The sequence below is a fragment of the Platalea leucorodia genome (assembly GCF_965183815.1).
Source record: "Platalea leucorodia genome assembly, chromosome: 1".
NCBI lineage: Eukaryota > Metazoa > Chordata > Aves > Pelecaniformes > Threskiornithidae > Platalea > Platalea leucorodia.
The window spans coordinates 98,528,508-98,551,270 of record NC_138823.1 but is presented as its reverse complement, the minus strand read 5'-3'; the positions used below and the strand labels follow the sequence as shown (position 1 = coordinate 98,551,270).

General features: G+C 44.1%; 1 protein-coding gene across 10 annotated transcripts in view; it reads right to left on the bottom strand.

Moving 5' to 3' along the window:
- ATXN1 (ataxin 1) overlaps positions 1–22,763 on the bottom strand; it is a 221,985-nt gene that overhangs the window by 91,101 nt on the left and 108,121 nt on the right. Inside the window, exon 1 of one of the 10 annotated variants that reach the window (XM_082328795.1) lies at positions 18,449–18,465. The exons of the other annotated variants lie outside the window; for them this stretch is intronic. The gene's annotated coding sequence lies outside the window, so the exon portion shown is untranslated. Of the gene's footprint in view, positions 1–18,448; positions 18,466–22,763 lie in introns of those variants that run through there. 10 annotated transcript variants of the gene reach the window in all.

The following is a 22,763-nucleotide window of genomic DNA, read 5'->3' as shown; positions in this document are numbered from 1 at the left end:
AAAATTCACCCAACACTTCTCTCTTGTCATTCAACACTCGGGGGAACCTGAAAATGTACTCCAAAAGACTACAACAAAATACTTAACATTTCTGCCAAAATTAGATGGCTTCATAGTTATTTTTAGTAAGAGCAGGGAAGTTTACTCCATGCGCACCTTGTCTCCCGTACCAGATTTTGCAGCTCCTGCTTGCACGGACTCTTCTGAGCCTCCCTGGAGAGTCAGCTGCGTGTAACATCAGGCTGAAACCCACTGCACTCAAAGTCTTTCCGCTAACTTCAACAGGCGGGATTAGGACTTTGATTCCGTTCAAGTTAAACAAGGCTCCGATTGCCTATACCAGGGCTCCGATCACTGAAACAGGAGCAAGCATTGCGTGCTAACTATGCAGTTATCTCACTCTCGGTCTGGAATTTGTCTTGCAGACACACGCCAGCATGTGGACACAGGAACAAGTCACAGGCAGCGTCTGTGCAATACAGCGCAGTGGTCCTCTGTGGCAGCTATCCTTGTCACTGCATTCTTATCTCACGGGAAAGATGACATGAAGCAAGGTAGCCTAGCCCTCAGGGAAAAAATGGTGAGAGACCTTGTATTTACTATAAGGCGCCTTTGCACCACGCACACAGCCAGTTATTACGGAGCAGATGATGCGCTGTAAATTCACAAGCTAGTTTAATCTGCTACAACTTGCTCACTTGACCTTACCCGTAGGCACTTCTTTCTGTGCGGGGCAAGGCACGTCTGCCTGCAAATGTTCCCAGACATTTTTATGCTTAAGATTTAAAGACAGCATGGCACAAACTTCAGGACACACAGGGAGATACCCTGCTTCTTGAAGCACAATCCTCACCTGAAGAGCAGAGCACTCATTCCCTAATTGGGACGGTCTTTTTGCTATGCAGATCTGACAGGCTGCGATGACATGCTCTTCTTGGAACATGCAGAAGAGTCGTAACTTACACCATCAAGGAAGGCTGGTTTGCAGTACAACTAGGTTTTAACCAGGCTTTGCAACTGAAGTTTCAACATGATCAATGAATCATCATCACATACACGGTTACTGATCACATCTCGGCTATAAATGGGAAGTGTTCTGCAAGGAAGCTGTTTTTCATGGTCCCACAGCATTATGGTTATTCAAATATCACAGCATAGTCCTGCCTTCAAGTGCTAAAAAGGACACTGAGTAGACAGATTAGAAGTGTAATTGAGAGATGAACAGACCTCAAATCAAAGAACGTGCAAGTACTTCTTGGGAGTATTTAGATAGTAAAATTGGACTCCAGGGCAATCAACAAATAAGAACCACAGTACAAGCGAGCAACTGCAAATTGGCAAAACTGAAAACCAGAAGTCGGCTCTGGGCAATACTCTGTATTTATTCCAAGAAAAGGTCATGCTCTTCATCTTGCTTTGAAGAGCAGGCAGTGAGAGATCACCGTTTTTCCAGTCCTTTCCTGCAGGTTTTTAATTGCCATTCCTTGCTCTCTTGTATCACGTAATCTGGTTTTCCTAATTCACAAATCAGCATAAACTAATAAAACTGTTTAAGAGACGGCAGCGTCGTTCCCAAGTTGTTTCGTTGTTTGCTATTATCCCACAACTAATCCTTCAACTCAAATAAAACTGTAATTCATTTCCTCCTTTATTCTCCCTCTGCATGAAATAGTTTTAGACAGGTTCAATCCTGCCCCACCGCAAATGGGAATGGTGAGGTTGTATCTTCCTGGAGCGTGGGCTATTCAATTACCTAATGTGTATATCATCTATCATGTCAGGAAACAACTTCTAAATGATTTTCAACAGGTTTAGCTGATTTTACACATATAGAAAAGATTCTAATGGAAATGAAAAAAAAAAAACAACAAAACAAACAAACAAAAAAACCCAAAAAAACACAAATCAACCAAGAATTAACTATCTTTTAGATTTCAAGTTAACAAAAGCTGCTCTACATCAGCCATGCCCAACTTTACCCATCTGAAAATCTGACATTTTTTCTAGTGTACAAAGGCTGCTCCTGATGGGGCTGAGTCATCTTTCCATTAATTGTTCTGCTAGTGTAAAAAAGACTTAAATCACAATTATGCCTACGTTAAGGCTACAGTGAAGGAGTATCACCTTAGCACAAAAGAGGTTTCGTTTGCATAAAACAGGCAGGCATCACTCTGATTTCTGATTTAACATCCATTCCTCACCTGCAGCTTGATTCACCACAGCTTTGTCACATAAACAAGCACTTCCCATAGCTTTGCATGTGGTCCACAGTGAAATGCCCAACTTCACAAGGTGTTACACCCACTTTGTGCAGGCTGAATAACTGTATCTGGGTGTAAGGGAATAGTAAATCAAGTTGTCAGCACTTTGCATATCCTGCAGGTCCTAAACCAGAAAAACAGCATGCAGATCATGGGGCTCAGACAATGAAGTGATCCATCCTGCCATGCAATTTGTAGTAGGGGTAAGAAGATATGTTACCTTCCCCAGCTCTGTGAACACATCCACGGGCCAGCCCAGCCCAGCCCTGCACATCTTTCCTGTGTGAATGGCATTTCCAGTGAGAGTACTTATTGGGAAAACGTGCTGCAGGATGGGAACATCTCTCTGCAAACAGCAGATAGACAGGACCAGTCCGTGGGGCTGAAGGGGTAACGCTGCAGTTCACACCCTCCAGTGTAGGAGCCACTACGGAAGATGACCAGCGATTCTGCACAACTGACGTTAACTGTTAGTCATCTAGAAATCAGTGTCCCAAGACTTAATCTAAAAGAACATTATTCATCATTATTTCAGCCACAGCAGGTATTTTTCCTGACTTAAGGCTCAGGTAAACCACCCCTCATTTTACCATCAACCTATGCAAGCAGACTGGGAACGGAGTTTTCCAGCCCTACTCAATGGACATCCATCCTTCCAAACCTGTTATCTGGAAACCGTGGAAGCAACTTTGTTCCCAGAGTGGTCCCCGCTGCTCTCGTTACCCATTCCCTAACCCCAACACCTTCAAACAAGCGATCAGAAAATAGATGAAGGTTCATCACCTCAGGGGCGGTTGTAAATACGAAAACATGCACGCCAGCTCAAACTCACACTCTCCATTTACACGATGCCCAATAATAATACAAACACAAATCTGACTAGGACCTGTGACACATCACCTTTACACAAATAACAGCAATCAAAACCACACTCATTATTTGTACTTCAGTAATACCCTGTTCTTCCAACAAGACTTGAGGTTAAACTGTGCTTAGCCCTGTGCTTCACTTACTGTGCTTAGTTTCTAAGCTCTGCGAGATTTTTCCCACAACGAGAGTGCAGCATAAGGTATTAAAAGAGCAAGTAAAGAGGTGGGCAGTGGGTGCAACACACAACGCCACCAGGTGAAAAGAAAACTAACAGGAACGTGTCTAGGTTGTTTTGTCTAAGAAGCAACAGTACAGAACAGGAAGACAAATACCTCACAAATGCCTCCTATCAGATGTCAATGCTGTATTTTTTAATAAAAATCCGTCACCCCATTAACATCCGCACCCCCTATTTGCCACTTTCTGATGGCTATCAAAGCAGGAATAGCAGGAGGGAGGAGGGGGGATTTCAACACCGATTTACATTTCCCTTAGCATGCCAGCCTTCTTAATTCTCACACAGAGCTTTTAAGTAAAAACAACTCTATTGCCTGCGTGTTTGCAATATAGCTATTCCTACAGGTCTTCTAAGCAGAAGAGATTGGAAAAAGAATGCAAATGGTCCATAGTAATTCAGGCTCAGAGCCAGTGATGTTGAACAGATATAAGCAATAAAAATAACCACTCTGGATGCTTCTGTTACATGACATAAATATTTCTCTTTTTCTTTTGTGAAAGCTATTATGCAAAAAACGCAGCTCAGCCCTGAGTTGAGACAATGAGCCTCCTGCGTATTTGAAGAACTGCAGCACGCTTGTAACTTGTTACAGATGAGAACAGGCTCACGGGCTAGGCCTTCATTAAACGTACAGACGTCTCACAGACGACGACCACAGCTCTCCTGCAAATAGACGGTGTTGAAGGAGGAATCCAAACGCTGTGAGTCCCAAAGCATCGCAGCACCAAAACCAATGGCCAAGGTTCTGTTTATTTGCAATATTTTAACAAGCCAAAGATAAACCACCTGAAAAAGATAGCTCTGTGGGTTGTAGCATCAACAAATACCAGCAGAAAGGCTTGACCTTTGGCGGCAGCAGTAATCCCAGCGGATGTTCCCGCCGTACCGATTCCCTGGTGCGGGTAAGATTTGAGCTGGGGCCGTGGCCTTTCCCTCACTGGGTTCAGCCGCAGGTTCCCGCAGCTCTTCATCTGCCTACTTACACAAAGCTTTCAGGGAGCAGCTTCCCCATAGCTCTACCCGTGCAGCAGCTTGGGTTGAGGAGGACCCCAAGTAACAGGAGCCGCCGGGCTGGGGACACACACTCGGGCACAGGCACAAACAACGCCACCACGTGAGCCCTGCTTCCTTAGGAAACCAGCCCAGAACCCACCCTCCTTAACCTTCTCCCCGCTTCCAGCGCGGCCACGTCTTCTGCACTGCTGATGCAATGTGAAACGCAGTGCTGGAAAACAAAGGCACTATTGACTAACTTTTTTGCAGGATTAAGATGACTGTGCTAGCTTACAACAGAGATTTCAATGATTTCGACACTGAGCGCTAAGTAACAGGAACACGGCTTGGCAATAAATCCAGAGATTACCTGTTGAAACATTAATGGCAAACACCTTTTGATGTGGGCTGCTTTATGTGGTGCAAAAGGCAGCGCTGTAATTATGCATTTCCTTTCTATGAATCTAGTATTTAAAAGTAAAGTATTACTTAGGGGGGTTGCGCACGCATATGCGTGTACATGTGCATGCATGCGCGTGAGTGTGTGTGTGTGTGTGTGTGTGTGTGTGTGTGTTACAGGAAATACTCTACAGCTGAGCCTGCGATTTACCAGCGTAGCTGCACGTAGTAAATCTGCAACAGGGGACCGCAGCCGTTTCATTCATCGTGCACCAAGCAGAGGGCTAAAACAATTGCCACACTTAAGACAAATGCCAGCGTGAGTCATACCAGCCAGAGTGCAAACATGTTTGCTGTTGCGTGAGTCAGAATATCACATCCTGAATTCACAAACCTTCCTATAAATAATAATTTCCGAAATTGTTGCACTTCTTTAATACAACGCAATTTGAAGTGTGATGCTGAATCTAGAAAGGCTTTCCTTACTATGAAGAAAATGTTCTTCTCCTCTTCCCTTTTGTTCTTGATTACATGTACCTACCTATAGTAGCAGGCTCTCTACGGTGACTGAAGCCGTAGTTGCGTCAATTCATAATTAGCAAAACCCAAACACGGCTCAAAATGTGTGACAAATGAGAGATACCAAAAAAAAAAAAAAAAAAAAAAAAGAAAAGAAAGGAGAGAACTAAACCCAAGCCATAGAACCTTTTGCTTCCTGTATATGCTTTCTGTAGCAGCACTTCTTTGATGCTCTAATTCTGACATGCTTTAGCACATTCAGCATTCAGAGAAAAGGAACGTCACACTAGCGTGGGACACAGACCAGCTGAGAAAAGGGGTGAGAAATGCCGGAGAAGTGGCGAGAGAGGCCATGGCAGCATGCTGCACGCAGGCAGGGAGGGACCAGGCCTGCCGCCGTGCTCGATAGCTATGTACACAGAGCAAAAGCACGGTCCTCGCTTCAAGGAGCGCACAGCCTCAATACAGTATACAGCGATCATTATTCCCCAAGAATAAGAACATACCTGGTAACAAAATTAATGCACTGTAATAACTGGTAATCATGACCCACAGCTGCACTGATTCAGGAAAGCATCTGAATCCTAAGTCATGCAAGTGCCTTTTGAAATAGGGCTGAACTTCAGGATATGACCAAATTTGTTCAGGAGAGTGCTGATAAAGACATGTGATGTCTCTGCGAGCAAGGGAAAAAAACTTGTGATTTTGTGTAAGGTTGTGGGGGGGGTGTTTCTAACTTGATTTTCAGTTCGGAATTTATTGTCATCTTACACAACAGGGAATTCTTACACATACAAATCTCCTTACATCAAATCAAGACAGTCTTGCTTTCTCCTAATTGTTTTGTGGAATAACCACTCAGAAGTTCATTTCTGTTACCTTTCTCAGGCAAAATAAAAGGCCTTTTAGAAAAATTTTATTGCTAAAACAATGAAATTCTCCTGGGAACGACTTCGTTATGGAAATGAAGTGACAGCTTCTTTTATCTAGCCAAGCAGCAAGTCTGCATTTATAAAAGGCATTCTGTGCACGAAGTACAGTGAGTGGGAGGACATGAAAATGCTATTTTTAATCCAGATTTCGGCGTTCCTCCCATACAGATCTCCTGGAATAATAACAGCAACAACAATAATGATAATTAATAATGCCAAAAAAGGAGTATCATCTTAAAGGTGAGTGGCATGCAAGAAAGGAAATTGTAGTTAAGGACTTGTAAGATTTAGGCACAAATGTAAGGTTCTTTCACATAAACTGGCATTGCGCCATGAATTTCACAGGATTTGAGATTTGCCCCCTAAATTTTATACTGTAATTTTTAAAAAAGGCAATAAATTATCATTATGTGCGACATATGCTGCATCTCTACCATTTGTTTTCTTGCAGCAATGGATATTTTCAGAAACACCACTAAATGGGAACTTAACAGTGGAACTGATGTTGTCACTATGTTTGGGCAAGTGACCATGACAACTTTTAGACCTGGGGAAGAAAGCAAACCTTGAGAAAATCCAGGGCCAAGCAGTGCCTTCAAATGCAATAAGAACAAGGGTAGGATGCAGACTTTGGCCCAAAGCTTAAAAAAAGACACTGGAAAGATCCTTCTCTGCTTCGCTGACCTTTGGACCTGTTCCTCAGGTCACCGTCACAGAGCAAAGACAGTGAATTAATGCATACAGAGAAAGTGTGGGACAAATCCTTCCTCCCTACCAAGAATACCCCAGCTCCAGTGAGCCTGGTGTGTAATTATCCGAGGGCAGAAGTTAGCCCTGATTATCAAAAGATTGTTATTCAGTTGTGCTATCATCTACCAGTGGTAATTAGGACAAGCCTTTGCATTTCACACCTAATAAAAATTAACGAGAATGAGCAGGCAGTAACAAAACGCATGGGAGGCACACGCACGCCGAGGTGCAACGTGAAACCTGCTGGTGTGATCGCACTCGGGAGTAACCCCACCACTGGAAAGCCCCCATTTCACACGAAATTAGAGCAAGCTGGAGAAATCACACACGCTGTCTCTCCCTCTCTCACACTCGGCAACTCTTAACACAGAAACACGTCGGAGTCTGGCACTGACTCATGTTTCAAACTCAGGAGCACCCCCCAACACGCGCGCCCGCACACACCCCCCCGGCACACACATCCCCTGCACGCTCCCTTTCTGGTGCTGCTGCCACGGGGTACCAACCCCGTCCAAGTGATTTCCCTCCAGGTTTTTACTCCACTGTGCTGGCAATGCAAAACCCTCATCAGCAGTAGCATGAAACGTGCAGGAACCAGCACCCTGGGCATGCTGGCCCCCCAGTGAAAAATCAGCCACGTAACTACTCAGGTACGATCTCTTTCTGAAAGCTATCGTTTAACGACCATTCAGGGCACGCTTGGAGGCACCTCCACTCTTCACCCTCCTACAAGATGAATTTTCATGCCATTAACCTTTATTTGCCCTTTATATAGTAAAATCTTAGTCTATTAAAATACAGAGTTCCAATTTGGTATTTTGATCACCTCCATCTGCTTCATGGGAAACGTACAGTGGTAACAGAGAAAAAAAAAATACATAGGACTGGAATAAGTTAGCCCCGTTTTCCTTTTTTGTCCATTGCTTGCTGCCAAACATGCTTGCTGCTGGTCACTTGCCTAGCTCGCTGCCAGTGAATGCTCAGCTGGGCACGTCACCAAAGTTTAACCCTCAATAAAATTAAATCACAATAGTACTTAGCACTCATTTAGGGTTTTACATATTACAAACACTGTAAAAAAAAAAAATTTAACTGCACACTCCATAACACTCCTGCAAGGTAAGTTAAGTACTATTATTCATACCTTATGCAAAGGGCAATTTCACTGGGGAAGGGATAATTGACCTGCCCAAAGCTATGCAACACAGGTGCTCCTGTTTCCTGGTTCTCTCCTTATTCCAACTGACCAGTTTCAGCCTTTCCTGGAATTTAGAGAGAGTTAAGAGTCCTGCCTTGATTTCTGCCTCTTTCTGCTGCTGAAGGAAAGGAGGGAGCAAGTCTCTGTACCCAGGGGTTGTAGGGGTTGCATGTGGGTGGTGTGAGAGTGGTCCCTGGTTGCATTGGCTTGCAGCGGGACCAGAATCAGCTGGGGCCACTGCACTCCCATTTCCACCTCCCTGTGGCAAGCGGGGATTAGCTGTAGAGAAGAATTTTGTCTGCGGGAACATCACGAGCCCTTTTCACAGAAGACAACCAAGTTTCAGTCTCTGTGGATGCCTTCTAGTACTGCAGGGAGGACAGCAGAGGACTCAGCAGTGTATGTATACCACACGCCTCTCCTCACACTCCCCCTCCCTTCCCTCAACCACAAAAAAGACTAAGACTGAACAAATAAAGGTTTTATCCAGGATAAAGAGCAGCAGGGCAGGAGCAGTGCCCACTGCCTGCTCTTGCAGGCTGCAGCCACCCCTGCCAAGCATCGCGTGGCAGAAAAGGCCACGCTGGGCTTGCCTGCAGCCACCACTGCTGCTGGTGCGTCAGACGGATCTGAAGTTTTTAACCACCTCTCTGAGGTGAAAACCCTCATGTCACAAGGTGGACAGCAGAGTAATGTAGTCAGAGATCCTGTTACAACACCAGCTGTTCATCCTGCCTCACCGCCAATAGCCACAGTGTAGGTGGGACCCAGCCGCGCTTACTACGTCAGAAATCACAGTTTTCTACCTGTAGAAGATCTGTACCCTTATGTGCAGTGACACAATTAAAGCAGAAGCCTTACCTGTTAGCAGTGTGGATGTAATTACCTCACTTTAAAAAAGGGCTTTTACTGGCAAAGCTCATCCCAGTTCAGAAACCAAGTAAGCCCTACCTTTGATCAAAGCAGTTAGACTGGAAAAGCACTTGAACGCATTGATCAGCTCCTGAGCTAAGACAAGGCTTAAGTAGAGGGGTTTATCTCACCTAACCTCTCACTTCTAACCACGTTTGGTTGGGTCAGGGCCAACTTAGCGTAACCAGATCCTCAGCCCTAGCTGCAGGTTTTGATTGCCCTGAAGAGCTAGCTCAAGCCAAAGCCTCTTTAGCTATCACACCTAAGAGCGCTGTCACCCCTGCAGATCAGCAGATGAGCTCCACAGTTTAAGTGGATTAGCTGTGCTGAACAACTCTGCTACATCCAGTTCTCGTGTCGGCAGCACTCGAGCTTCAATCGGCAATGATCTTATATTCAGCTGCTCTGGGAGGTTTTGCTGCAGAGGACAGAGCTGGGTTAAGGACAAACCTGAGCTGTCCTCAGGCCCTGGAAGAGAAACGGTCTTGCAGCTCAGGCTCGGTGGGCATCCCAAGGGGCTCAGCAAGTCAGAAGTGTCCGTGAAGAGTTCCCCCTCCCACACCCTTCCTGGCACAAGGGTTTGGGGTTGGCTTTCCACTACAGCATGCAACTAGGATGAAAAATATCAGCCTGACAAACCACACACCGCCTTGTCATGACTTCTTACGCAAAATCCTCAGCAGCGGCACGCAGCAGAGCGGCGCTTAAACCAACACAGTAACAGCATGCCCTCCTGATCCCACCTACCCTAGCCACCTATCTTAGTCTGGGAGGAACAGCCTCTGCCATCTCTTGGCAGCTACAGAACTCAGTTCCAGCAAACTTCTCTCAGAAAGCAATGCATCGCAATTTCCCAGGTACACCATATCCTTCTCTCAGCCACTCCTCCCAAAGGCAGCAGGCAGAAGCGCCACATAACATAACATAATCAGTGTGAAGTTGTAACAGTGTGGGAGAATGTGGCAATTCATGGAAAATGTCATCGACCAAAAGGCAATTAGCAGCGAGTCTAAATGCAGAAGCAGAAGGGAGTGGTTTCCTACCAAAACAAGCCTTGTTAAAAAAATAAAATTTAAAAAAAACCACCCTAAAACTTGCTTTCCTCAAAAAAGTAGCATTCTCAGGAGACTGAAAGCATGTGAAAAAAAATACCTCTGTGAAGCTTTCCGTAGAGATTATTCTTTACAGACAGATTTGGCAGCCCTTTCTGCTCTGTCTCCTAATGCTATTGAGTATAACTATGTTAAGTCAATAAGCAAAGCCACTCAACGTTTTTTTTTTTTTTTTTTTTTTTTTGAGGTTTTCTAGGCCAAGAGAGGAAGCAGTGCGATAGGAAAGTTTTCAGAAGTGGGAGTTGTGCCTGCCTTGCTTCTAATTGTAGTGAAACTGTCAACCTCTGCGTTGTGTTTCAAGACTTTACACTTCAAAATCATTCCCTCTGTGCTTTGAATTGCTATACTTTTAAGCTAACTACTTCTAAAAGTGCTGTTTAAAAAATGACATCTTCAACCACATTTAATGTTGAGAATAAATCTAAATTTGCAAAGTCTCATTGGGTCCCTGCAAAAGTGTAGATTTTTTTTATCGTACTTGACAGCCAATCTCTTGGAAATGATTTGTGCAGAAATTTAGTTTAAATTACTTCATATGAAGACATTTAAGGGAAAATGTGTTTTTCATTATAAGCTAAAAATAATGATGTTCTTTTTACCTTAGATAAAAAAACCCCAACATTCAAGCAGCAAACAACATTGAAACCAATTAGTAATCTTACAACCTACAATCCTAGCTACGTGCAGGCACGTATTAATCGTATTTCAGAATGAGCTCCAGACGCACACGGCTAAAAAAAATGAACTAGGCTGACTTGCTTTCTGTCTTGTAAACCGCCAAAAGAGAAAGCAGGTCCACGTACTACAGTGAGAATTACAGGCGCTCACTGCCCTTGGAAAGATATTCTCTGCCTCTGAGCACTGAACTCGGGGAATCACCCCATCAATGCCAGAATGGTAAATTCATAGATAAGCCAATGCGCTCAATTTCTCTTCAGTGCCCAGACCTGATCAAGCAAGGAGACAGATACCTGCCAAACTGCAGCGAGCTGAGGGAGCCCAGCGCCTTCCAAGTGCCCCTGCATACGTTTGAATTTCAGGGTAATCAGGAGGCCATGCTCTTTTCATGCCATCATGAAACAAAGAATATTTACATTGCTTTGGCTTTAATGATTTTTAAATAAGGAAGATCATTTTGGGAGAGTAAAGACAGGTTCAGTGAGGCTCGGGCATCTTTACACTTTGTTGCTCAATGTGGTAAAGCCAATTCAGGGTAAATGTTTACTGCTAAATATTTGGGAAAATGGAGAACAGGCATGTAAGCAGCTCAGAGCATGCAGGCTCAGAGTCAGCTCAGCCAGGAGCTATCTAGTGTGACAGCGCCCAGCACAAGGAAGCCCCAAGACTGACTCCAGGTCCCGAGTAATACTTTTACCAAACAGAAAATTACACTGTACCTTGTGGGGCTGAACAACTTTGAAGTATTATCTCGAGGTCTGCCAAAGTTCGAGGTGTTCCAGATGCCAGGTTTCAATTTAAGCTAATCTATTTTTCATATCCTTCTCCCAGACTCTCCTCTCTCTGCTTTAAAGGAGGACAGCACAGTATTTAACCCTGGGAAAAAAGCGCGTACCATTGCTTGCGAATGACTCCCCCTCGTAGCATTGGGTGCTTGCTTTAATCACCTTGCAAGGAAGTCCCACCCCGCTCTTTGCTCACCGCACGATGGACACTTGGCTGGGCCAAGCTGAGGTGCTACAAACACACTCCCACGTTGGCATTGGATATTTGTGCACTTGGGAAGCAGGTTTATGTGGCCTTCCCTCTGCATTCCTCTCATCACCATTTCTCCATGCATGGATATGATTCCTTCCCAGTCCAACAAAACAAAGCCTTAACCAGACAGGAGCGATGCTGGCAAAGCGCCTTCTCCTCCAAACTCTAGCACCAGCTTGGGCAAGAAGTGAGGAAACGCAGCCATGTCACATGGGAAACAGCTGAGCTATCGCAAACAACAGCCAGCAACCCTTTTGACTAACCAGAAAGTGCCCAACCCAATTCTAGTTTCCAAGTGGAAAGGCTGCCCTCCGCTCCCCCTGCAGACTCCAGCAGAGCTGCATCACCTTCTCAAATATCCCTTGTCCACCACAGCAGTCCAGCAAACATTACCACCTAATCGTTCCCACAGTACACAAATCCCTTCCTGGCTTGGCACAAGGCGAGTACAAAGTTTCTGCTAATCTTGCATTTATTTTAACACACACACACACACCCCCCCTTCCCACGTCATGTGAATCATCCCTGCTTCCCAGCACCAAAGAGTTAATGGAAGAAAGAATCACCCCAGCCCGTGCTTCATGCAAGGATAAGTGGACTGGCCAGCTACCAAAGCAGATTGTTAAAGACTGCACCAAGCTCCTGATTTTTTTCCCTCAACTGCAATAAACGAAAGAATTGAATGTGGACATAAACGTAAACCTAGACCACATCTGCTGATAAAGCAAAGTCTTTGTACTTGCACAACTGCCGTTAACTGTACACAAAATACTTAAATTTCATGAATTCTCCTACATTCAAAAGCTGACCTGTAGTCTGCCCGAGGCAGCCAATGTGAACTGCATGCTCAGCAGAATTGCACATTAAAGACAGAGGGGAAACAGATTATGCTATAATACAAAATCACACTGCTAGAAAAGTGAATCATTTGTGCAACTGTTAAATGCTCGGAGTATTCTGGGCACACTTCACCACACCAGATTAAAACACGTCTGTTGTGGTTCTCATCTGAAAGGCAGCGCCAGGTTACAGGTTCGTGTTGCTTGTCCCTTTCATCACAGGCACAAGCAAAACCGGTGCCTTCAGAACTCTGTCATACTCCACTGTTAAACTTTTCTTCTGAATTAACTGAGGCTACTCTGCTATTTGAAGATTTTTACATTCCCACAACTGCATTAATAGCTTGGAGGAGAGTGTACGTACTCAGGAAACTTCAGCTGTAGATCTTGGCCATCAGCATTCACACTTCTTCTCAGAAGATAACTGAATTCTGATATAGTATTCTAATTCCAACCTATTTCTTGGCAAGATACTCCCTCCTTACGTGCATACATGTCAGACGTGGATTGTGTTTTAGCAGAGTTCCCTTGGTTAATTATTACCAAATCGTTAGAAGGTTTCTCCACCACAAATCAGGTATAAGCAGCTAGGACCTACCTAACAGGACTCCATCTCCAGACAGTTTCATTTTGAATGGCATGAATGACCTTGGGTCAGCTTATTTCCATGCTGGTTCATGCTCTGCTCTGCTGTGATCTCCCCCGACGAAGACAACTCAGGGACCCACTTGTTCCAAACCCACTCATCTCCTGTTTTAGATTCCTTCCTATTTCAAGTCTACCATAACTGACCTATAGGCACGAAATCCACCCTGGAATGTGACTAGCAACCCTTTCTACAGTCTGTATTATCATTATGATTTACATGGCCATTATTAACATTATGAACAACAGCAAAATATTTTAATTTACACTGCTAGCAAATTCAAATTTCACATCTATAATCAACAGAATTATGCATACAAATAGATATTTACTCTTACATGCTGGGCTTGGAAACACAAAAAGAGGAAGAGTGTTTCATACTTGGCCCCATGGCATCTATACCTAATACTGCAACCTCAAGTTAAGCAGAAGTCTGTAGTAATCCAGTCTATTTTCAGTTATCCAGTACTCTCCTAGTTCATGACTAGTTTAATTTAAAAAAAAAAAAAAAAAAGAAAAGAAAAAAGCTTATGATAAAAATTCATACCCAGATTTCAAAGACCTAACTGTGTTGCAAGGTGCACAGCAGATCACACTCAGAGTATTTAATGCATAAGTATCAATCAAAAATTTTGGGTGCTTCCTCTCAGGGGCGCTTAAATTTGTGATTCTAAGAGCAAAAGAAAAAAGACTCTCTGCAACAATAACGTAAAAATTAAAGTTGGATCTTTGGGTAGAGAAGTGCTGTGATTTTGCACAGAACTGCACACACCCCATCTACTGGCTTTTTGGAAGACTGAGAATTGTAATAGCGGCAAGGCGAGTTTACCTTTCATTGAAGTTACTTACTGAGCAGTGCTTGTCAGCTTAGTGCTTGATGAAGATACCGGAGACAACCACCTATCCCAGGTGAGCCACAAAGCAAGCCAAATCTGACCAACCTGTTCAGAACCTACAATGGTAAAAACGCAGGTCCATAGGCTAAAAAAAAGTCACTCAAACCATCACAGCATCTTGCACATTACAACAGAAACGTAACAGAGGAGTTGGAGGAAAGAATATCCCAGCTGACAAAGGCCTTGGTTGTACTGCGTGCCTGCTGTGGGGCCTGCCTTGCTGCCCTTAGAGCAGATGTAGGGGTAACATCCAGCAGAACAGATAAAGGCAGCAGGCAGGTACCCACAGCAGAGACTTCGGTCAGTGTTGCTGTTGTGCCACCACTGCGGCACTCGGGGAGCAGAGCCACTGTAATTTTTAATTCAAGAAGGCTGCACACCACTTCGTTAGAAGAATTCACGACAGACTTCAGTCACCGAGCCAAAAAAGGGAACTTGAGTTACACTGTGGCAATCAGGATGTTTGATCATGGCAAATCAAAGAATCTGCTCAGCTCTTCTGAAAGCTACCCAAAGCCAGTGCAATCTCCCACTCCTCTAGTTGTCTGCAACGCTTTAATAGCAGATGGCAGAAATACTGAGATTAAATCCAGTGCTAACAGCAGCTGGGAACACCGCTAGTTTTGCCATTGGAGTGCCAAATTGTGACACTTCTTTTCCTGACAAATTTAGTAAAGTTAATATACCCACATTGCAATGCCAAGGGTATCAGCCAGAGTTTGCCTGTTCGTTCCTAACTCCATAGTTGCAGGCAGAGGCTCACAGAACTAGCCAGCGACAACTGCGATGTGGATCTGTAGTCTGAGGAGACTAAATACATTTAAATCTGTCAATACATTCTTTGTGAAACTTTCATAGGCACGTAGGCTATTACTGATAGTTGCACTGAAATACATGGTGGTCAATGATGTGGACCAGGGGGGAGTCTCAACCCCTTTCCTCTCGTGACCCACCTTGGATTTCAAATTAGTTTCTTTAGGAAGCACTTGGTATTAATATGCCAGTGCTTTGTCACACAGATACATAATAGATATGATTTCTAGCAAGAGCTGAAATCACAGAAATTGTATTTGCATATAGGGTCAGAGCTGTTTTGAAAACAGACTTTTCAGTTATCTATGATGTTTGGAGGAACTCACTGTTGCAGAAAGATAGTATTTTTCCTTCATTTGCTACTGTCCTTCATCACGGACCAAAGCCTGCTCTCCCATCCAGTGCAACTTCAGCAGAGTGGCCTGGGGTGAAACTGAGAGTGATGTAATGCATTAAATGTCCGATTTTCAAATAACAGATCAAATTTCTTTTTAAAATACTCTCGTTACTCAAAGCATTTAAAACCAACTGTTTGATAAGAGGCTACTATTGCTGTTGACCCCTTGTTTCCCTCTTCTGTGCCAAAGTTGTGAAGGTATAGTATGGTTTTAAGCTGTATACCAGCCAAGGAGAGTACAGTGATGTGAAACTGGTATTTGTGTTTTGTCAGTACCAGCAAAGGTGTGTCTGCACAAAGCTGTGATAACTGTCAGCACCTCAAAGCAATTTAGATCTTCGCTTGTCTGTGTGCCAGGCAATCTTAAGAGCTGCAGATCTCTCGCTTCTAAGCGCTAATGTCTCAATAACTTCAGCTATATAAGCTCCCCAGATTAAAATAGCATATTCATCAATTTCTAGGAATACACCACAGTTTGGATGACACGTCATTCCAGTGTTCAGTTTCTTCTGGACACAAAGGCATCCTAGAGGTCTTAAAACTCAGACCTTCTTCAGCTCCAACTGGAGCTGGACCAAGTGTCCAGTGCTGGCACCAGACCCACTGCAGTGCCAGAGCATTTCAGAAACTAATCCAATAGCTGGGAAGGTGTTTTTAGGAACCCTGCGCAGAAGGCACCTCTGCCAACAACATTCAGCGAGGTTTCTGCTGGTGACTTGAGAAGAAATATCGAATGTCAACTGCTATGTTTATCTTCTTTAAACACTGAACTTCCTTTCAAACAACATCTAATAGGGCAGGTTACTGGTTTAATACTAACGGAAACTGATCAAAAGACACTAGATTATTTGGCTGGCTTACCTTAAAACCTTTTCCAGCTTTAGTTTCCATGCAAAATATATCAAAAGAGTATTCCTATCAATGGAGAGATTATAAACTAAGCATTTAAGGAGACAGGGAAAACTACATTTAAAACTGGGTTGTGGACAAAAATGCCAGAAATGCCCCAGATCAACTTAAGGACCTGCTCCACAGATTTTCACAAGAGCTACTTTGGAAAATGAAACTTAGGGACCCATGCTATATAAGGACATTTGAAAATGCCATTCCTTATCTACAAAAGGCAGTTTCTTCTCAGTTGCCATCATGGTTCATTTGGCTAGGGACAAAAGTGGCTGGCAAACTAGCATAAAAAAGGAACAAGTAAATATTGGCATTTTAAGCACTGTCTCTAAGCAAAGATAAACAGCAATGGTCAAATGACAACTGGCCAGCTCTCTCTCCATGCCTATTTGAAGGGACAATGGCTGGAAACCACCTGGATCAAGCCCGTCAATCCGTTTAAATGCAGAAACGCTTTCATGATTTCAAGGCAGAACAAATATTTCTTTTTGTCTGCGCACTTTTTAGAAAACATGAACAGTAACTACAGAGCAGAACATAGATGCCGATTAACAAAGCCAACAACAATTACTGCTATGTCTAAGAATCAACAAAAAAAACACATACCAGCGTATTCCAAATGCATTCGCTCACAAAGCAAACTCACTCCACGCAAGCCCAAGCACAGAAACTCGATAGTATCTTATGATTTATGTTCTCTCAGCAGGTTGTACTGGGTCCTCCAGATTCCGGGCTTGCCTTTGAAAGCAATTAAGTTTCTAGCACTTCTGGGAGCGACAAAAGCTCTCACTATGAAAACCTGTGTGCTACACTCTCGCTGAGTCTGCAGCCTGGCAGACTGAAACAACGGCACGCAGGGAGGTGTGAACTTCCCCCACTTAACTCATCTGGGAGCGTTAGTACGTGAAGGGCCATCTCTAAACTTTGAAGCTCTTTCCAAGTTATGTCTTTGTCCAGCACCGAAACAGCCAGCTGCCGCTGTGACTTGGAGAACATTTGCAAAGCCCCCTCTCAGCCTAGGAAGAAAAATCCCTTTTCTCACCAGCCCGCACGCAGGAAACTCTGCAAGTTCAGCTAGTGTGAACTATTCTAATTACTCAGCAAGACTCAGTACCCTTACTTACATTACAGCATGTCCAGAAACTGCGACGAAACCTAGGTCCTGCTGTGCTACGCGCTGTACGAACACACATTAGGACATGGCACCTGCTCCATGGAGTTTACAATTTGCACAGAGTAAGCTGTACCTACGGGAAGGCAAGGGCACGAAGCACATGTACAGAAGTGAGCAACAGGTGTTTCACACAACTGGTGTGTGAATGCTGCTTCTGAATTATTATAGTACAGGAATGCTGTCTGATGAAAAAATACATCTGTGATATACCCTTGGCTGATTAAAACAAACAGAATAGCAGGAAAGTCAAACTACTGAACACCCCAGCCCCAGCAACAAAAGCCCCAATGCCGTTCAAACATCAGGCTGCCTGGACAAGGCACAACATCTTTACCTCCCCAAGAAAAAAAAAAAAAAAAAAAGCCAAAGCCACTTCCCATCACTGTGCTTATTCTAGCTATACTACAGACAGAAATGATCTCATGAAGCCAGAGAAAGAGCGGTGAGACGGGCTGACAAACACGGCAGCCGAGTGCACAGAAGGGTGTACACCGGCGGTACGCCGACGGGCTCTGCAGGAGCTGCCCAGACACCCGCTCTTAGCGCCGAGTAAACGCAGCAGGGCAGCTCCTTCCAGGCAGGGTGGCGAGCCACCTCGTGTTTACCGCAAGGCACCCTGGCCTAAGAGCGCACACAAGGGCAGTTACTAAGGGGTTGCTCTTACACGGGGAGTTCACATGTTGTTTACTGCGTGGCAAACCAATGTGCTAAGACCAACATTTTCTCACATGTCAACTTATTTCTGCGCCTTAGACTCCGCATGTTTGGTTTTCAGAGTTGCTGAATCCTCGTAACTCCAAATGAAATCAGCTGGAGCGATGCACACTCGGCACCCCATGAAGTTGCCAACAGGTGTTCTGATAATTTTATTTTTTACTTACCAGTGTACTTGTTTCCTCTGTTATACAGTAACTCCTTGAACACTGTGCAAGTAAGAGACATAGATAATTTCAAGTCATTTTCATAATGATTTAAGCCTACTTATGAGAGTTAACTCAGCTCTGTTTCCTTGCTGACAACATCTGTGGTTTCATAGCCATATTTTTTTGTATCTCTTGCTCACCTGTTGCTATGCAAGGACTTAGAAATACAGGGAAATTATTTATCAGGGAGACCTACAAAAAATGACCAGACGTGACTTTCTATCAGATTTAGAAGACAGTAAGTTAGAAAAAACATCTCCTCTCTTATCTCCTTCAGTTAAAGTTGCAGTAATTTTTAACAACCAGAGGTAAGCACTTTTGGAGACAGAAATGTGCTTAAAGAAGCATACTGGCAGAAGTGTAAGATGCTTTAATATCCTTTAAGCCCTCTTTAAAGTGCTTAACATCTTTGGACAGAAAGTAATGAGCAACTGCGAACTTGGTCACAAACAGTTCATTACGCATACAAACATATACAGGCATGTCAAAAATGTTAAGTCAAGAACTGAAAGACAAGGAAATATCAGAAACATGGCCAATTGTGTGACACTTCATCCTCTTTCTTAATTTTATGATCACACAGGGTTTTTTTCCACAGGAAATGGTGCCATTCATGGTATAGTAGAGCGGGTGTTACTGAATAAGCAACACTCAGTAGTGTGCTTTGTTCTCACTATTAAAAATGGTCCTAAACCCCATGCTTTCGAGACAGAACAAGCTATTTCCTTATAGGTTATTTTCTGGCTGTCACCATATTACCTAACTGCCTGATATACTAAAATTAGCGCATGTTCGCAACACCCCTGTGAGAAGGTTTTTTCCCCATCGCACAGACAGAACTGAGACTCGGAGAGACTGAGGTTGTGGACAAAGGTCCCTTCCAAACCCTGCTACGCCGCCTGATGAGGTTTTCCTCCCACACACGCGCTCGGCACCAGCTGCCCCTCTTCCTGTGATGACTGTCTCCCTTCCGAAGCACTAGCAGCCTGGTGTAAAAGCATTTTGTAATCCATTATGGTGAAAATAAACCAGAGCGGCTACAAACTACTCTTTACGCTCTTTTATGCTAACCCAGTTTTGCCTCCAAGCAGCTGGGGAGCACTCACTCCACCCCCAAGCAGACCATTCTGCTCATTTCCAAGGGGAGGTGCAGAGAGCACGGGGAAGCTTGTGCTGACACAGGCAGACCCAAAAGAGGACATCTGCACGTAGCTACAGGTCAAAATCATTACCGGGAGTGAAACCTCTAAATGCAAACAAACAGACCTCTTCCATTGGAGGCGCTGAGGTAAATGCAAGCGGGAACAGAGCGCTGGACCTCATGTGAACCAAAACTGCTGGGTTAAGACACACAATTTGCATTCATGGATCCGTGCTGACAGCACAGGGACAGCAAGACTAAGGGGCACGAACAGGTGGAAAGAGATGCGTTCACGCGAGGTACTACTGCCAGCAAGACACCTGTTGCATCCTCTTGGTGGAGATTGCTTCTCCACCACTGAGCTGCTTGAACAAACGGCATGAATGCTCCTCATCCACTTCAGTGCGAATTTAGACACTTTGAACAGACTTAGTAGCAGTTTAAGCTAAACTGTGTGGTTTCGCACCAGGGTTTTTGCACTGATGCAGAAGGACAGCACTTGCATAATTCAGTCTGCTGTCTCAGTAGGGCTACGAGGCTGTATCAAGCAGTTGGACTGTAACAACCAACCAGAAGCGGAATGGGCTTTTATCTTCACACCAGACAGCACAAGCAGCATCGAACTGCAGCCTCAAGAATCACAAACTCCATCCCAATGTACAGAACAGAGATTTCCCTCTGACCTTCTCTGTTGTGGCTTCAGTCCTGCTGCTTCCCTCCTCAGACTCCCAGCTTCCTCCTGGGTCCTCATCTTAATCCCAATCCCATCACGAAATCCACCCCTGACAGTCACACAGCTCCAAAATGCTGTCCCCATACTTGGTGCTTGCAGCCATAATTGCCCCCGCATCTCCTTGTTCAGACAGTCCCGTGTTCCCCAACACTTCTCCTGAAGACATCTCCCATAGCTCGTGTTGTCTCTCCATCCCTTCCTTCTGTTCCACCCTATCTGGGCAACCAACAGCTTTGCTGAAAGACACGGGGGACTATCTCCTTCCTCTTGCTTCCCAGCCTAGGACCACAGCACTCCTCAGGAGACAGATGTAGCAATATCAAAGCAAGACCATTAGCTTTAAAATACAGTATGCTCAGTGCAGCACTACCTAACGAGCTCCTGCTGTGTAGGTACAAAATCAGACCTCTCAGAGTTTACAAACTGACTGATTATGGACAAATTTTCCTGCGAATGAGAAGGTAGATCCCTAATACCAGGGCAACTCTACAGCCAAATTTCAAACATCCACCCCCAAACATGAAGGTGCTACACAGCTACTCAATGAAACAGCTGGCCTATTTTTGAAAAAGGTACAAAAATGCAGGGTTTTGTATCTTGTTCTCAAGACAACCTGAATCATTCATGCTGAAATGCAAAGGGGAAGAAAAATCAACATGAAACTGCCACTGAGTTTGGAAAAATGTCACTTAAGGTTATCCTGGAAACATACTAAACGTTGTGCAATGCTGATTGTAGGCAGTTCAACCAGCTTTTCTTACATTACTTGCTATTTCCTACAGGTATTACTGAGAAAGTCCCTTAAACAAAACCATGATGTAGAATAAAAATGAAAGAAGATTATAGGCTCCAGTGATGTCTGGACATATCTCAACAGGAGAAATACAGACTGTAATAAAGATGATGCCTAGTAACAAGGCAATAAATGGTGAACGCGGAAGACAAGACATCGTTGTGTGCAGAGATTTTTTGATTTAGATATGCAAGACACAGGAAATCCAAGTGCTGCAGTCACAGCCTATTTACAAAAATTAGGAGGAAGTGTTGATTGGTTTCTATAGACACAAAACATTGATATTCACACTACAATCAAACAATTGTTCTTATGACTGGAAGCAAGGTCAAACTCTGATCATCGTAGTTCAGCAGATACAGAAAGACAGCAAGAAAATCCTGTTGATACATAACCTTCACCATCTAAGAGTCAGATGATTCAGCTGCAAGAAATCAAGTAAAATTACTTTAAAACAAACATTTAGTTCTTTCTTCATAAAAATATGTAGCTCTTCAGCAGATGACTCAAATGTGAAAGTCTGTGGTCTTTGCTCCGGCAGCCGGGCGGGCTGGATTCTGATCCACTATGCAAATGACTCAAGTGTTTTTCATTTTCTAGGGTGCCAGTTGCACTCCTGAACCCTTTGCAGAGGGGACCACCACTGCTGCTGAGCCTCAGAAGAAAAGAGTAATGGGGGATGAAACTTTGTTTGGTGACTACCACCCAGTTTTACGGCATGACAGAGAGAAGAGTTGTAAAGTCGCTTTCTCCTTGCCTAACACTTATGAAATAGAGGCAAAAGGTCTAACTTTCTAATTTTACTTGAAGAGAGGTAGACAAGCAGATTCTCCCATGGAACGTTCCAAATCTGTGCTTTGCAGAGCATCCTTTCAAGACTGATGCTAGACCTTCAAGATTACAAAGAAGACATACAAGCAGAGGAAGGAAGAAAAAAAGCAAAACAGGTCCCACTTACATGGGATCTTTTTCTTTGTTGGATGGGACCTTCCTATCAGGACAAACTTCACCTGTGGGCATTGGTGCTTACTACTTATTCTCCTCCCCACAACAGGAGGCAAAGCATGTATTGGCAGGAATGATTTGAAAACCAGAAGAGTCTTAAGGAGCAGCAGGCAGGCAGCTGCCAAATGTGGGGTGGAGCGGAGCTACAGATGGGCTGATCTCTCAGGCCCTCCACTGGAAACCAGGGAGCTGGGAACAGGTCTTCAAAGAGTCTTAAAGCACTGCTGAGACTTTCTGAAAGCCTCTTAAGATAAAAGTCAGGGATCTAAGCCCCATCGTACTGTATGACACAACCTTTGTCTTGTTCAGGTGCCTTCAAACATCACAAAACCTGCCTATTTCTAGCAGTACATATAGAAATACCTGGCTTTTACTGCCCATAACAGACTATATCTACACTGAGAGTGTAGCATTACTGATGTATCTGTGTAACCATGATGAGAGCTGTAGTATAAGGAAAGTCTGTGTATTTTTTTAATCCCATCTAGACACAGCTCTAAGTTGCTGACTACTGTATTAAGTTGGACGTCCTGGCTCTCACCTATCTGAATCAAACAAGCAAGTGCTGCAAACATTATTGTCTTGTCTTCTGTGCTCAGCC